This window comes from Mesoplodon bidens, assembly GCF_964165515.1.
Source record: "Mesoplodon bidens genome assembly, chromosome: 5".
NCBI lineage: Eukaryota > Metazoa > Chordata > Mammalia > Artiodactyla > Ziphiidae > Mesoplodon > Mesoplodon bidens.
In genome coordinates, this window is record NC_138161.1 from 74,384,190 (window position 1) to 74,398,366 (window position 14,177).

Here is a 14,177-nt window from a genome sequence, read left to right on the forward strand (position 1 = left end):
GACTCTGCATCATACAGAGAATATTGAAGGAATTGAGATGTGAACAAAACTCAGTTCTTTCTTGAATTCATAATGGAAATCGACAAGTTTCTCCCAGAGGGAAGGCAAGGCCTACCTGCTCCAGATTTTCCTGGAGAGTAAGTAGTAAAGTATTTGAGTTTCAAAACAGTCTTCTTAAAAAATAAAAATGAAGGGAATTAAGTGTCAGCAAAGCAGTTATTAAGTTGATTATATAGTGAATATCCAGCTGGCAAAAAAAAGCAAATGTTTACCTACAGCAGGTATTAGAATGAAAGATTTTTTAAGATAAATTAAGTGATAAATATTTGCCCTCTGGTTATCCAGAGTTAACTGGACTGTTATAAAAATGTTTTCAATCTTCTTTCAGATATGAAAGTTTTAAAATGACCTATATATATTTATGTGCATATGAATTAAGTGTGTAGAAAAACAGAACTTGTAGAAATGTTGATCAACAATGGGTTTGGGAAACTAGAGAAAATAAATGTTATGAAAAACAAAATATCAACTGAACTTGCCTGTTTAATGTTTACTGGTATAACCTTAAAATTTTTTTTTTTTTTTTTTTTTTTTTTTTTTGCCGTATGCGGGCCTCTCACCGCTGTGGCCTCTCCCATTGCGGAGCACAGGCTCCGGACGTGCAGGCTCAGCGCCCATGGCCCATGGGCCCAGCCGCTCCGCGGCATGTAGGATCCTCCCGGACCGGGGCATGAACCCGCATCCCCTGCATCGGCAGGCGGACTCTCAACCACTGCGCCACCAGGGAAACCCAACCTTACAATTTTAAGATGCAAATTTGATCTAAAGTGGTCTGAACTTATCACTTGATGATTTGGTACACATACATTGTTATAGAAACCGGCTTAAGGCAGATAAATCGAACAATATGTGATTGTCAAAGGATGATGGTCTAATTTTTATTATTGATTTATTCTTTGTAATTAGTTACCTATCAGGTATTAAAATGTTTCTCATAACATTCCAAGATAATATCTCTTTGGATGAATGTGTCATTTAAAAATTATTTCTTGTGAAAAAAATGACTGTATTCTCTATTAGCACCCGTTGACTCAGAAGAGAATCTCATATAGAAGTCACTATTGATGCTCCCTGCTGTGGGTGAGCATTTGCTGGTAACCACATGCTGGGCCTTTGGGAGCAGCTCAAAATTAATTTCAGAGTGTTGCATCAAAATAATGTGGTTGTCGGCTTAGGGAGTAATGTAAAGACTAATTGCTTGAAAGAAAAAAATTGCAAAACAACACTTTACTCAAGGCTGACCTAGACACATGCAGGTCTGAGCTCTTTTGAAAAAAGAAATGTTTATCAGGGCTGCTCAAGTCCACAGTATAATATTAATTCCTTTGGGTTAAGCAAAGAAAATTCTTGATGAAAAATGAACATATTATTGAAAAAGGAAAAATATTCCAACTGCCAGATTAATTGCCTTAAAACACGGCTCTGATCTTATTATTTCCTGGCTTGTCAACTCCCAGTGGCTCTCCACTCTCTACTGCATGAATCCAGCTGCCTTAGCTTGGCATTCAAGACACTACAAACTGTTTTCTATCTTCTATTTCAACATTTGTCACCTGCCACCTTCCTGCCCACATTCTTATAACACAATCCAACTGGACTCCTGCAATTCCTAGAACCTACCTTCTATTTTCCTGTTATCATGTTGCTCACACAATTCCCCCTTTCCTCTAATGCTTTAATAGTACTTCAGTCATCCATCCATCCGTCTGTCCATCCATCCATCCATCCATCCATCACTGAAAGCTTGGTGTGCACCAGATCCAGAGTTAGACATTGAAAATATACAAAGACAAGGCATTGTTCCCCACTTCCAGGTACTTACCATCATTTTGGATGATAAATAATAAACTAACAATTATCCAGTCATTTGATAAAGCTTTGATTGTGGGAGCATAGAGGAAAGGCTGGGTGAGTCAGGTCAAGAAAGTCTTCCTGGGTGAGGTGACACTTGAATGAATTCCTGAAGGACAAGAAGGAATTAGCCATATGAGAGAAAGATAAACTAATGTATGCATTCTACCTAGCCTAGTGCTTGGAGCATGGTACATGCCAGCTTTCTTTTCCTTTTCTCTAAAGGACTTTAGAGAAACTAAGCTAGGACTTTATCTGTGCCTCTTTTATGTCACTAGCCATTTTCTGCCTTATGCTATGGTTATCTGCTTCTCTGTCATATCTCTATTGCAATGTTATAATTTATTTTGTGAAGAGACCTTGCCATATATATATATACACACATATATATGTATATATATATGCCTACCTATCTATCTATCTATCATCTATTTCTCTTTGTAGACTTAACATCTAGAATATACCTTGCACTTAATAGGTGTCCAATGATTTTATTTTAAAAAAGTGAATGAATGGATGAATAAAGTTATCAAGATAGCTAACCACTCACCTCACAAGGCCCAGGGGCAATGTTTCAATGTAAGTTAAGGAAGCCTGGAGCACAGAGAGGTGGAAGAGGTAGAAAGAGCCTACTGGGGAAACACAGTGCATTTCCAAGACAGCAGGGACCAGTTTAAGAGCAAGAGGCACTTCAGTTTGGGAAGGGAGAGGGAACACAGGGCTGAAAGGAAAGAGGTGAGTTGAATGGGAGTGGGCAGTCTTGAAAAGAATTGTTCTATGGTATTCATTTGACTATTGTCCCATGGTATTTTCTCCTTATAGTCTCATTTTTGAAGAATAAATGCAGTATTTTATCCTCCCTCACAATTTCTTCCCTTTTGAGCTGTCATTATAAAAAGCAGCAGTTTGGAACATCTGAAGGCAGAGTAATTATTTATAACCTCAAGGTAGAATTATTTACAAAATATGTTAAAAAATCTCTGTGAAATAGACTTGCTTACATTTTTAGAGGATTGTTATACATTTCCCCTGATAGTTTTGGAAAAACAGTTTGGATATAAAAGGCATAATGTGAAAATACAAATAGACCATATATATTAGTTAGGGTAGGTTAACTGCTGGAACAAACAACCCCTAAATCTTAGAGGTTTAACAGATTAACACTTAACACACACTAAGACTAATGTATGGGTTCTTTGTCAGACTGCTCTCCTGGATGGCTCCCTTCCAAGCAGCGATTCAGGGATGCTGCTGGATAGTCTGTATTTGTCCCACCAGACCCATTCTCTGCCCCTATAGACTGCATCACATTAACTCCCTTGCCGTATGGCTTCCAGTGGGTTTTACTTATGAGAAGCACCAATGGGAGACTGCAGAGAGAAAGGAGAGATCAGGGTCTTTGTTGTTTCAGCCATGGCTCATTCTTCTACTTGTAGTCCTCTCCCATGACTACGGCTCTCACCAGATGCTATGTTTAATGATCTGTCCCCTTCTCCTTTTCCACCTGAGTGTAAGAACTTCCCATTGTTCCTAGTCCAAGGTGCTTCGCCATCCTTTGTTAGATCCTTTAACTTTGCCCACTCATGTCGATAGTCCTTCTTTAAACTCTCTTCCCTTTTGAGTGTATCAGCCGTTTCCTGCTGGGACCCTGACTCATACAGTGACCAAGTTTCTTTCATTTTATGATGCTGCATTCTTCAATGCAAGCTTTGCAGACTCCAGTTCATGGATGAATGTAAATAGGCTGTGGGAAGGTCTGATGGTGACTAGTCTGGGTGTAGGCCTTATAAACTCTTGAAATATTAAACAATAGTACAGCTCAAGGACAAACCTTCCACTGAGGAGAAAATACTAGGAGTAGGATCCTAACTGGTCAGGACAAGGACAACAGGGGCAAAGAAATAAAAGATTCAATCCAAGTGATCAAAGTAAACCTTACTGATTTAAAACTTTGTCATAGGGACTTCCCTGGTGGTCCATTGGTAAAGAGTCTGCCTTACAATTCAGGGGACGTGGGTTCAATCCCTGGTCAGGGAACTAAGATCCCACATGCCGCGTGGCAACTAAGCCTGCGCACCACAACTACAGAGCCCACGCATCCTGGAGCCTGTGCACCACAACTAGAGAGAAGCCCGTGCACCGCAACGAAAGATCCCGCATGCCTCAACAAAGAACCCACGTGCCGCAACTAAGACCCGATGCAGTAAAAAATAAATAAATTAAATAAATAAATAATACATAAATTTTAAAAAAACCTGTCACGTTGAAATATATGATAGAGTTGGACTTAGGTCTAAAGGTTTTAGATGCTTTAGGATAATGATTATAGTCAGTTATTTTTGCTAATGGGATAAAACAATAGCAAAGATAATCTCAAATTATTCATTAGCTATTACTGTCATGTGACTAATTTTATCAATAAACGTTCCAGGACTATTTAGTGTGTTTGTTGCAAAGTGGTATGGGATGTTACTGACCATTTTCCCATCAATACAACATCACTCAGAACACTTTGGAGTGCCTCATGGAAATGCTTTGGAGTGTGGAACACATTGTTTTGAATATCCTCAATTATGAAGAATTTATTTTTTCAGAATGATTAGATTTTTTACATTTGTGTGTGTGTGTGTGTGTGGTATGCGGGCCTCTCACTGTTGTGGCCTCTCCCGTTGTGGAGCACAGGCTCCGGACGCGCAGGTTCAGCGGCCATGGCTCACGGGCCCAGCCGCTCTGCGGCATGTAGTATCTTCCCGGATCAGGGCACGAACCCACGTCCCCTCCATCGGCAGGCGGACTCTCAACCACTGCGCCACCAGGGAAGCCCTTACATATTTATTTATGGTTAAACATTGAAAGGAAAATATAAGAGAAAAACAGAAAGTATGTATAAGGCTGAATAGAATAAGAAATAGGGTAAAGCAAAACAAAAATGCAATGTTAATTACCACTTTGGGAAACTATTTGCACTATCTACTGAAGCTGAACATATACCTACCCTATGACCCAGCAAATTCACTCTCAGGAATATACTAACTAAATTATGTCTGCATGCTTACCAAAAAGATGAATTGGGTAATTTTGATTATTTAAGCAAGAAACTACCCAAATGCCCATCAAAAGTATAACGGATAAATCAGTTTAGATGTACTTACTCACTCATGAAATACTGTACAGCAATGAGAATAAAAGGACTGCTTTGTGGGGAAAAGACTGCAGGCAGGTAAGCTTGAGAGCTAGGAGACCAATTTAGAAATGATTACTGTCATCTAGATGACAGATCATGATGGCTTGGACCAAGAGCAGAGCTCTCAGCAGTTTGTGGCTCAGCAGACACTGCCACATCAGATTTCCTGATATAATTTAGACATTTGACAGTTGCACATTTGAAGTGCACGTTCAAAAGAAAAGGGGACACATTAGTAAGCTACCATTTAAGCACATAGTATTACTTCCAAAAGTAATCCCATTATTTTGTACTGGCTTTTACTGCCTTTTGAAATTCTGTTTAATAAGGGAATCATTTAAGCTGATAAAGCCACCTGGGTAGAAAATGATTTTCTCAGAGTGGTTGCCAGAGCTCTTTAGTAATTAAAAAATTGAGTGAAAGATTTCCTGCTTCTTTCCCATGTTAAAGTTTAAATATCTGCAGGTAAACACAGACCTTTTTTCCATTCTATCTTTATTTTGCACAGTAATTCTTTTAGAAGTGCTGCTAAGAGAAGAGCACATATTCTGGGTGGTGTCCAGAGAATGAAAATGGATGTAGGATGCAGATGCTGTTTCTGTTCTTTGAAAAATTGCAGGCTAACACAGAAACCATGGCTTGGTAGAAATTATGTGTGAAACAGAAAGACACAGTCTCTCTGAGTCACTTATAAATCTGAAGACATGCAAAGAATTTAGAGTTATAGCCTAAATAGCAAATGCCTTTTTTCCTACACCCAAAGACATCAAAATTAAGTTCTACCCTTCTCTTTGAAGCTTCTCTCCACGTTGCCCTGCTTTTTTGGGCTGCAGTATATTGATTTATAGGTAAAGCATAAGGGTTTCTAAGGGTAAGCACAAATTATTTACTACATTCTTATTGGTGGAAGTGTTTTTGGCCTTGCTTTATCAATTTCACTTTAAAAGTAAGTCTCCCCACAGTAGTAAGCAGACTGACAGAGTAGCCAACATGCTTAGCTAAGGCCTTTGATTGGGGAAGACAAAGACACAAGGACTTACATGGCACCCTAGTCTCTCAAAACTGGTTGGAAACAGCAGAACAAACTGAGTAAACGCAAAGAATTTAGAATAACATGGCTTGCAATCAGTAGTATACATTCCTGCTGTTTAAACCGAGGTGAGTTACCTTTTTTCTCTAAGCACAAGTCCTGGCACGTAGTAAACATTCAATAACTTTTAGCTGGTGTCTTAGTCTGCTTAGGCTGCTATAGCAAAATGCCACAGACTGGGTGGCTTATAAACAAGAATCACTTCTTCCTCCCAGTTCTGGAGCCTGGGAAGCCCAAGATCTTGGCAGTGACAGATTTGGTGTCTGGTGAGGGCCTGCTTCCACATGGTGGGAGGGATCTCTCTGGGACTTGTTTATAGGGGCACTAATCCCATTGATGAGGGCTCTGCCCTAATGACCCATCACCTGCCAAAGACCCCACAACCTAATACCATCACCTCAGGAGTTAGGACTTGAACATATGAATTTTGGGGGGAACATAAACTTTCAGACCATACCCTCTAGTTACATTGGTAACTAACCCTAACCCTAACCTGACCTTAACCCTAATTTTAACAGAGAGAAGTGAACTGTTACCTATTAGTATAATTGTTATTAGCTAGATATCTCCTATGTCTATTTAGTCCCAGCCCCATGGACTGAACATTTTAAATTCCAGTGGGGCAGTGAGCCCTCCTTTAGTTCCTGTGATAGTCAGTGGTGCTTCAGAGTCTCACCTGAGATCAGAAATCTGGGAATCATTATAAACATTTCCTTTTCCTTTAGCTGTCACCTCCATCCACCTTCCAAGCCCCACATACAGCACGATTATCCACTAATTCCTGTCACCTCCATCCTCAATATGGCTCTCATATCAGTTCTTTCCTCTTTATTCACCTAATCCATCAGACACCCTTTGCCCCAATACTTTTTGTCCCTCTTACCCTGCTTCTCTCTGCGGCAAGTGTCCTCCTTCTAAGATGTGTACCTAATTTTGTCACCTCCTGGCTAAAATCATTCACCATTCAGTTCTTGCTCTTTGTTAATCTTTCTCTCTGGATACTTTTTCTTCTTGACCCTTTGTGGCCTCCTTTCCCTGTAGCTAAATTATTTCCAATTCCTTGAATTCATCTCCTCTGAGAAAAGGTGACTTCTTCTTCCTGAATATTACCTCATTCTCTGTCCTCCTGTTGGCAGCTATCTTCCTCCAATCCTTGAAGACTCAGGTAACACGTCACTTCTCCATGGAAGTTTTCTGAGCAACCTCTCTCTACTAAGTTGGCTTTAGGCACCTTCTCAGTGCTTTGTAGCACTCCACGCCTACTTTGATTGTAGCATTTACCATCCTGTATTGTGATGGCCTTTGGAAGGGAGCACCATGGGCTCAGGGAGCTCTGTATGTTCATCTTCATATTTCTTGTGCCTGGGAGAGGGCCTGACACATGATAGGTGCTCAATGAATGCATTCTGCATACCACCATCCAGTGCCAGGTGGCTGCTGTACTGGGAGGCTGGTGTTTTGGGTCACTGTAATCAAGATACAGAAGAAACTACACATAATAAGTTGTGTTCATTTTTAAAGTTTCTAAGCAGCACTGGCATCAGGTTGTATTTTAGTCCCTGATTGTGGCTATATTGGACCTTCCTCAAACATAGCCCTGCTCTGGGACTTCCCTGGCGGTCCATGGTTAAGACTTTGCCTTCCAATGCAGGGGGTGTGGGTTTGATCCCTGGTCAGGGAGCTAAGATCCCACATGCCTCAGGACAAAAAAACCAAAACCTAAAACAGAAGCAATATTGTAACAAATTCAATAAAGACTTTAAAAATGGTCCACATCAAAAAATTTTTTAAAAAAGCCAAAAACATAGCCCTGCTCTGTAATAAATGCCATAGTAACAGGTACATAAAACACCATAACAGAATCTGAGATCACTTGCCTCTGGAGAAACAGTCTTTAGCCTATGGATAAACCACCATAAGCCATAGTCACCCATCAAGGTCAATATAACATGTTGCTGGCTTGGGGTTTTCCAGACCACATCAGCTAAAGCTGGTTTAATATAAACCTCTGCAAACCACTAAGATCAAAATGCCATGCCTACTCAGTGAAGTTCAAGGCTCACAACCACATTTCCTGCTCCTACCAAAAGCCTATCTGCATGAGTATTTTGCCCTCCCCAGTTCCATACCTTTGCTTAATTATGAAATGTTGCATTGAGAATGCACCAAGCAAATTAAACCCTCCTTTCTGGGTTTATAACAAATTAAGATATGTCAAACATTAACACATTTGAGATCAAAATGCCGTCTTTAATAGGATAAACACCTAGTTGAGGATGTAACTTATTGTGAGAGTCAAAGGGGTTTCCTGAATCTGATCCCAAGAATTAAGTCAAATTACCTCTCCAGTCACAAGCAATCTGGGATTGAGACAGGCCTCCCCACAGTGAGGAACTGGCCAGGTAAGACTTGAGTTGTGGGAAAGCAAGGGAAAATTGCCACATCCTAGGAACATCTCATTCCCAAAGAAAATGACAGACAGCATGTCTGAGCTGGGCATGTCATTCCACTTCCCCTCAGGGGTGAATAAGCAGCAGAGAGATGCCAAGGGTGTTAGACTAGTTGAGCTTCCTCAATATGGAAGGGGTCAGGAGTAGGGAAGAAGCATTCCTACCCAGCACTGGCTCATGATAGGGACTCAAATAACTTCTGTGATTTATCAATAAAAATGTATATATAGGAGGTGTATTGTTCCATATCAGTATTTTGTTCCTTTTAGTTCCTGTAGTTGCCTGCTGTACTGGACTAATTATGGGTAAATATATAGTAATTTTGCAGCAGTCAAGAGGAGGCGGGATGAATCATTTGTGAATGGCTTACCAAGACTAATGGTGGTTACATAAAACGTCTGCCTTATTTCTTACCTGTATTTTGATACTACGCATCACAACTCAAACTGGAAAAGTTTCTAAGCCTTGAAGCATGGAAAAAATAATAGTGAACTTTTTTCCATGATTTTTTTGCATTCTTTATTTTCTACTTCAAAGGAAGTGAAATATTCCTAAGAACAAGTTGACTCAATTTATTTTCAAACTGTAACCTCTTTTCAGACTTCTAATTTAAAAGCCAGTAATGGATACGTAGCTTTGACCATAACACATTAATGTTGCATTTTCAAAGCAGGGTAATGTGGGGCCATGGGAATTTCGCAGATTTAGAAGCCTAATCACTTAATAATGTCACTGTCGCTATCATTATACCATATCAGGTGGCTGCTGAACTGGAGGCTGATGTTTTAGGTCAGTGTAACCAAGATACGGAAGGAAGTGGTAAGCATAGCTGACCCTTCAGAAAGCCTTATGATGTAAAAATGTCCCAACAAGCAGGCTTATTGGGGCTCCCAAAGGAAGTACAAGTGTAGTAAAAAAGAAGTACTGTGCCTCTATTTGTCCATTCATGGCGATGGCATTTCCCTGGCAGATTGGGATATAAAGTCCGGGGTTGGATGAGGTGACTTATAAAGATACTTGGGGGCAGTTATTGGCAAGAGTTAGGATTCCACTGGTCAGTTTGAAAAATCACCAAGTACTTGCTCATTTCTTGCTGTGGCTCCAGCAGTGAGGTCTGTTTGACAGTGAGGGGAAGGAAAATGGAGGAGAGGCGGAGAGACTGTGGGAGAATGATGACACAGCCCTTATCTTGGGGGTCTACATTCTAGTCAGGGAAACAAAACAGATGCACACAATCATTTGAAGAATGCCAAAAGTTTGGTCAGTAAAAGAGACAGTTTAAGGACATGTAAAATACCTTGGTCCCATCACTTAGCATCCCTGAGAATTTTATCCTTTCTGTCTAAATTTCCTCATCTGTTATAAGGCTGTCCTAATAGCATCTACCTAGTAGTGTTAAGAGAAAATTGTATGAGATGATGCTTATAAGGTGCTTATGATGTTGGCCTTAAAAAACACTAAATGTTAGACTTGTGCCATTAAATCATTGTAACGCAAAGTGCAAAGTGCCTGGATCATGTTTTCTCTAATTTCTGTGGAAAAGTTTTATTAACATTTAATGTTACAGCATTTTGTACAGGGTTGACGTGAGAAACATTTACTTTCCTCAAAACCAGAATTTTGCATTGTCCATTATATAACTCTTCTGTAAACACCTGAATGATAAATCCTTCCAAATCCAAAAGTGAAATGAGAAGAGGATATGAAAGGGAAATTCACAAAAGAAGACATACAGTCAGCTAGTGAATATCAGAAAACAAAGATGCTCAACATCATTAATAAAGAAATGAAAACTAAAATATCAATGAGACATTATTTTCGTGGGTCCCATTGTAAAGATTAAAATGTAAATTCTTAGTATAAAATGCAGAAATGGGCTTTCTCATATTTGTATAGGTGAAAATTGGTTCAAACTTTCTGGAAAGAAACTTGACAATAGTAAAAAGAATTTTCCTGGTTTCAACCCAATAATTCCACTTATTGAAATTTATCCCTGGGAAATAGTCATGGATATATGAAAGGATTTATCTTCAGCATTGCTTTTATTTGATGTAAACTCCCTCTCAAATCCTTAAATTACAATAGGAAGTTAGCTAAATAAATTATATTATGGAAATACAGTGAAATACTATACAACTATTTAATTTTAGGAGCTATTTGACAGAGAATAGCTTTATTCATTTAGCCTTATATGAAGAAAGTACAGAGTATTCAAGATTTTATTAAATGTTGGTATTGAAAAATGACATTCGTAATTACCATTTTTCCAATTATGTGGGAAAATATTTGTATCATGTAGTTAAGAAAAAATAGATTACAAAACAATATTATAGTATAATTGTAATTTTATATAAATGTATATTTCTAGATGATATTGGAACTTTATACATCAAAATGAGAATAATGATTATTTCTGGAAGCTAGGATTATGTATGATTTTAATTTTACCATTTATGTTTTCTTATATTTTATGATTTTTCTTTTAAAATTTAGTTTTAATTATACAAGTAATAGCACACACATATTCACTGTAATAAAATACTCAAACAATACAGAAGTGGAGAGTACAAAGTGAAAGTCCACTTTCCATTGCATTTTCCCCAAGCGCCCAATGCTGATGCTTGTTAGTTATGATTTTGGGGTGCCTTCCCAGAACCCTTTCTGGGGGTTCAGGAACTCCCTACTACCTTCTCTGCATCATTCTAGTTTGCTGGCCATAGACTGGCTGCTCTCAGCCATCTTTCCTGGGCTCTTCTGGCCGCTGTGCTCTGCTGAATGTGGGGCTCCTTTGAGAGGCTCTCAGTACCCCTGGCTCTACCAAGGGAACAGGGTCTACCTGGGAGTCCCTCTGACCCTCCCCTCCACGTTATTGACCTGAGAGCATCTAATATTGTGCCCTTTTCTTCTCTCCTCCTCCTCTTCTCTCAGTCAGATGTTTCCACCTTCTCCTTAGGTGGGTGTTAACTTCTGAACTTTCTGTACCTTTGGTTTTTGAAAATTTCTCAGCTGGCTGAGGCTTGGTTTGTAAGGGAATCTTTAGAATAATGGGATTCATTCTCAATAAGTCTTGGCATTCAATAATTTCTTTCTACTCTCCCTGCTTATCCATCCCTTCCTCTATTTCTCCCTCTCCATTTCCCTCTTCCTCTCCTCCCTCCCTCCTTCCTTCCTCTCTTTCTGCTGTAGACTAAAATATCTCATTTATAAGTCCTCTACCTAACACTGACTATTTTCATTTTTATTTCTGCTCAAACAATCCTCAGCCTCTAGCTGAATTAGGAGAAGTTCAAATACAAGGAAAAGGGGGAAAAAAGAACACAATGACATATTTTTAAAAAAATTCTTATCAAGGTACAGAGTTTAAAAAGGTTATACTGCACATACAATTTTTAACATCGTAATTAGAGTCTAATTGCTTTACAATGTTGTGTTAGTTTCTGCTGTATAACAAGTGAATCAGCTATACATATACACATATCCCCATATCTCCTCCCTCTTGCGTCTCCCGCCCCTCTAGGTGGTCACAAAGCACAAAGCTGATCTCCCTGTGCTATGTGACTGCTTCCCACTAGCTATCTGTTTTACATTTGACACATACAGACTTTTTAAGGTCAAGTTTATAGAGGTCTAACTTACACATAGTAAAACTCACCCTTTTTAGGTGTATAGTGGATGAGCTTTGCTAAAGGCATGCAGCAACATAACCAAGACCACAATCAAGATGTAGAACATCTGCATCACCCCAAACGGTTCCTTCCTGCCCCTTTGTAGTCAGTTTCTTCCCCCGACCCTCAGCCTCTTGCAGCCACTGATGTGATCTCTAGTTTTGCCTTTTCTAGAATGTGATATAAATTGCAGTATGTAATTTTAAAAATCTGACTTCTTTCACTTAATATGATGCTTTTGAGATTCATCCATGTTGTGTATTAGTACTAGTTCAATCTTTTATTACTAGGTAGTATTACATCATATGAATATACAATAATTTGTTTATTTACTTACCAGCTAATAGACATTTATGTTGCTTCTAGTTTTTTGGTAATGATGAACAAAGCTACTATAAACATTTATGTATAGTTCTTTCTGTGGACATACATTCTCGTTTCTCTTAAGTAAATATCTAGGAGTAGATTGCTGGGTAGCATAAGTGTATGGTTAACTTTGAAAGAACTATTAAAATGTTTTCCAAAATGGCTATACCATTTAGCCTTACCACCAGCAATGTATGAGAGTTCCAGTTACTCCGCATCTGATATGGCACTTGCTATTGTCAGGTTTTTCCTTTTTTTTTGTTTGTTTAATCTTAGCTTTTCTAATAGGTGTGTAGTGGGATTTTGTTGTGTTTTAAATTGGTATTTCTCTAATTTTAAATAATGTTTAGCATCTTTTTGTGTACTTATCTGCCATTGGTATCTCTTCTTTGGCGACGTGTCTGTTTAAAAAATTGAATTATTTCTTATTTTGAACTGGAAGATTTTAAAGTATATTTTGGATACAAGTCTTTTATCACATATGTATTTTGTGAATATTTTCTTCCAGTCTGTGGTTTTGTCTTTTCATTTTCTTAAAGTGTTTTTCAAAGAGTGGTAGTTCTTAGTTTAAATGAAGTCCATTTTATGGATTTTTTAATTGCTTGTGCTTTTTGTGTAATATCTAAGAAATCTTTGCTTAACCCAAGGTTGCAAGTCATTTTTTAAATTTTATAGTTTTAGGGTTCACATTTAGGTGTATGATCCATTTTGAATTAATTTTTGTATATGGTATACAGTAAGTTTTGCAATTCATATTTTTGCACGTGGAGAACCAATTATTCCAACACCATTTATTAAAAAGATTATCCTTTCTCTATTGTATTATTTTGGTACCTTTGTCAAAAATCACTTGATCATATATGTGTTTATTTCTGGACTTTTTATTCTGTTCTGTTAATCTATATGCCTTTCCTTATGCCAATACCACACTCTCTTGATTACTGTAGTTTTATAGGATGTCTTGAAACCAGGTAGCGTGAATCCTCCAACTTTGTTTCTCCAAAGTTAGTTTGTCTATTCTAAGTCCTTTGCTTTTCTATATAAATTTTATAGTCAGCTACTCAATTTCTACAAAGAAGCTGGAATTTTTATTGGGATTACGTTGAATTGATAGCTCATATTGGGCAGAACTGATATTTTAACAACATTGAGTCTTCCCATCTATGAACACAGTACATCTGTTCACTTACTTAGGTCTTTTGTGATTTGTTTCATCATTGTTTTGTGGTTTTTAGCATAAAAATTGTGCACGTTTTGTTAGGTTTATCCCTAAGTATTTATGATTTCTGATGGTATTATAAATGGTAACTTTATTTAAATTTAAATTTCCAGTTTTTCATTGCTGATTTATAGAGACACAATTGACTTTTGTGTACTGATTTTGTATTTTACATCTTTGCTAGACTCATTTATTATTCTATTAGGATTTTTCTAAGTTATTTGGGACTTTCTTTGTAAACAGTCAGTTTTATTTCTTCATTTCCAATCTTCTATTATTATTATTATTTGCT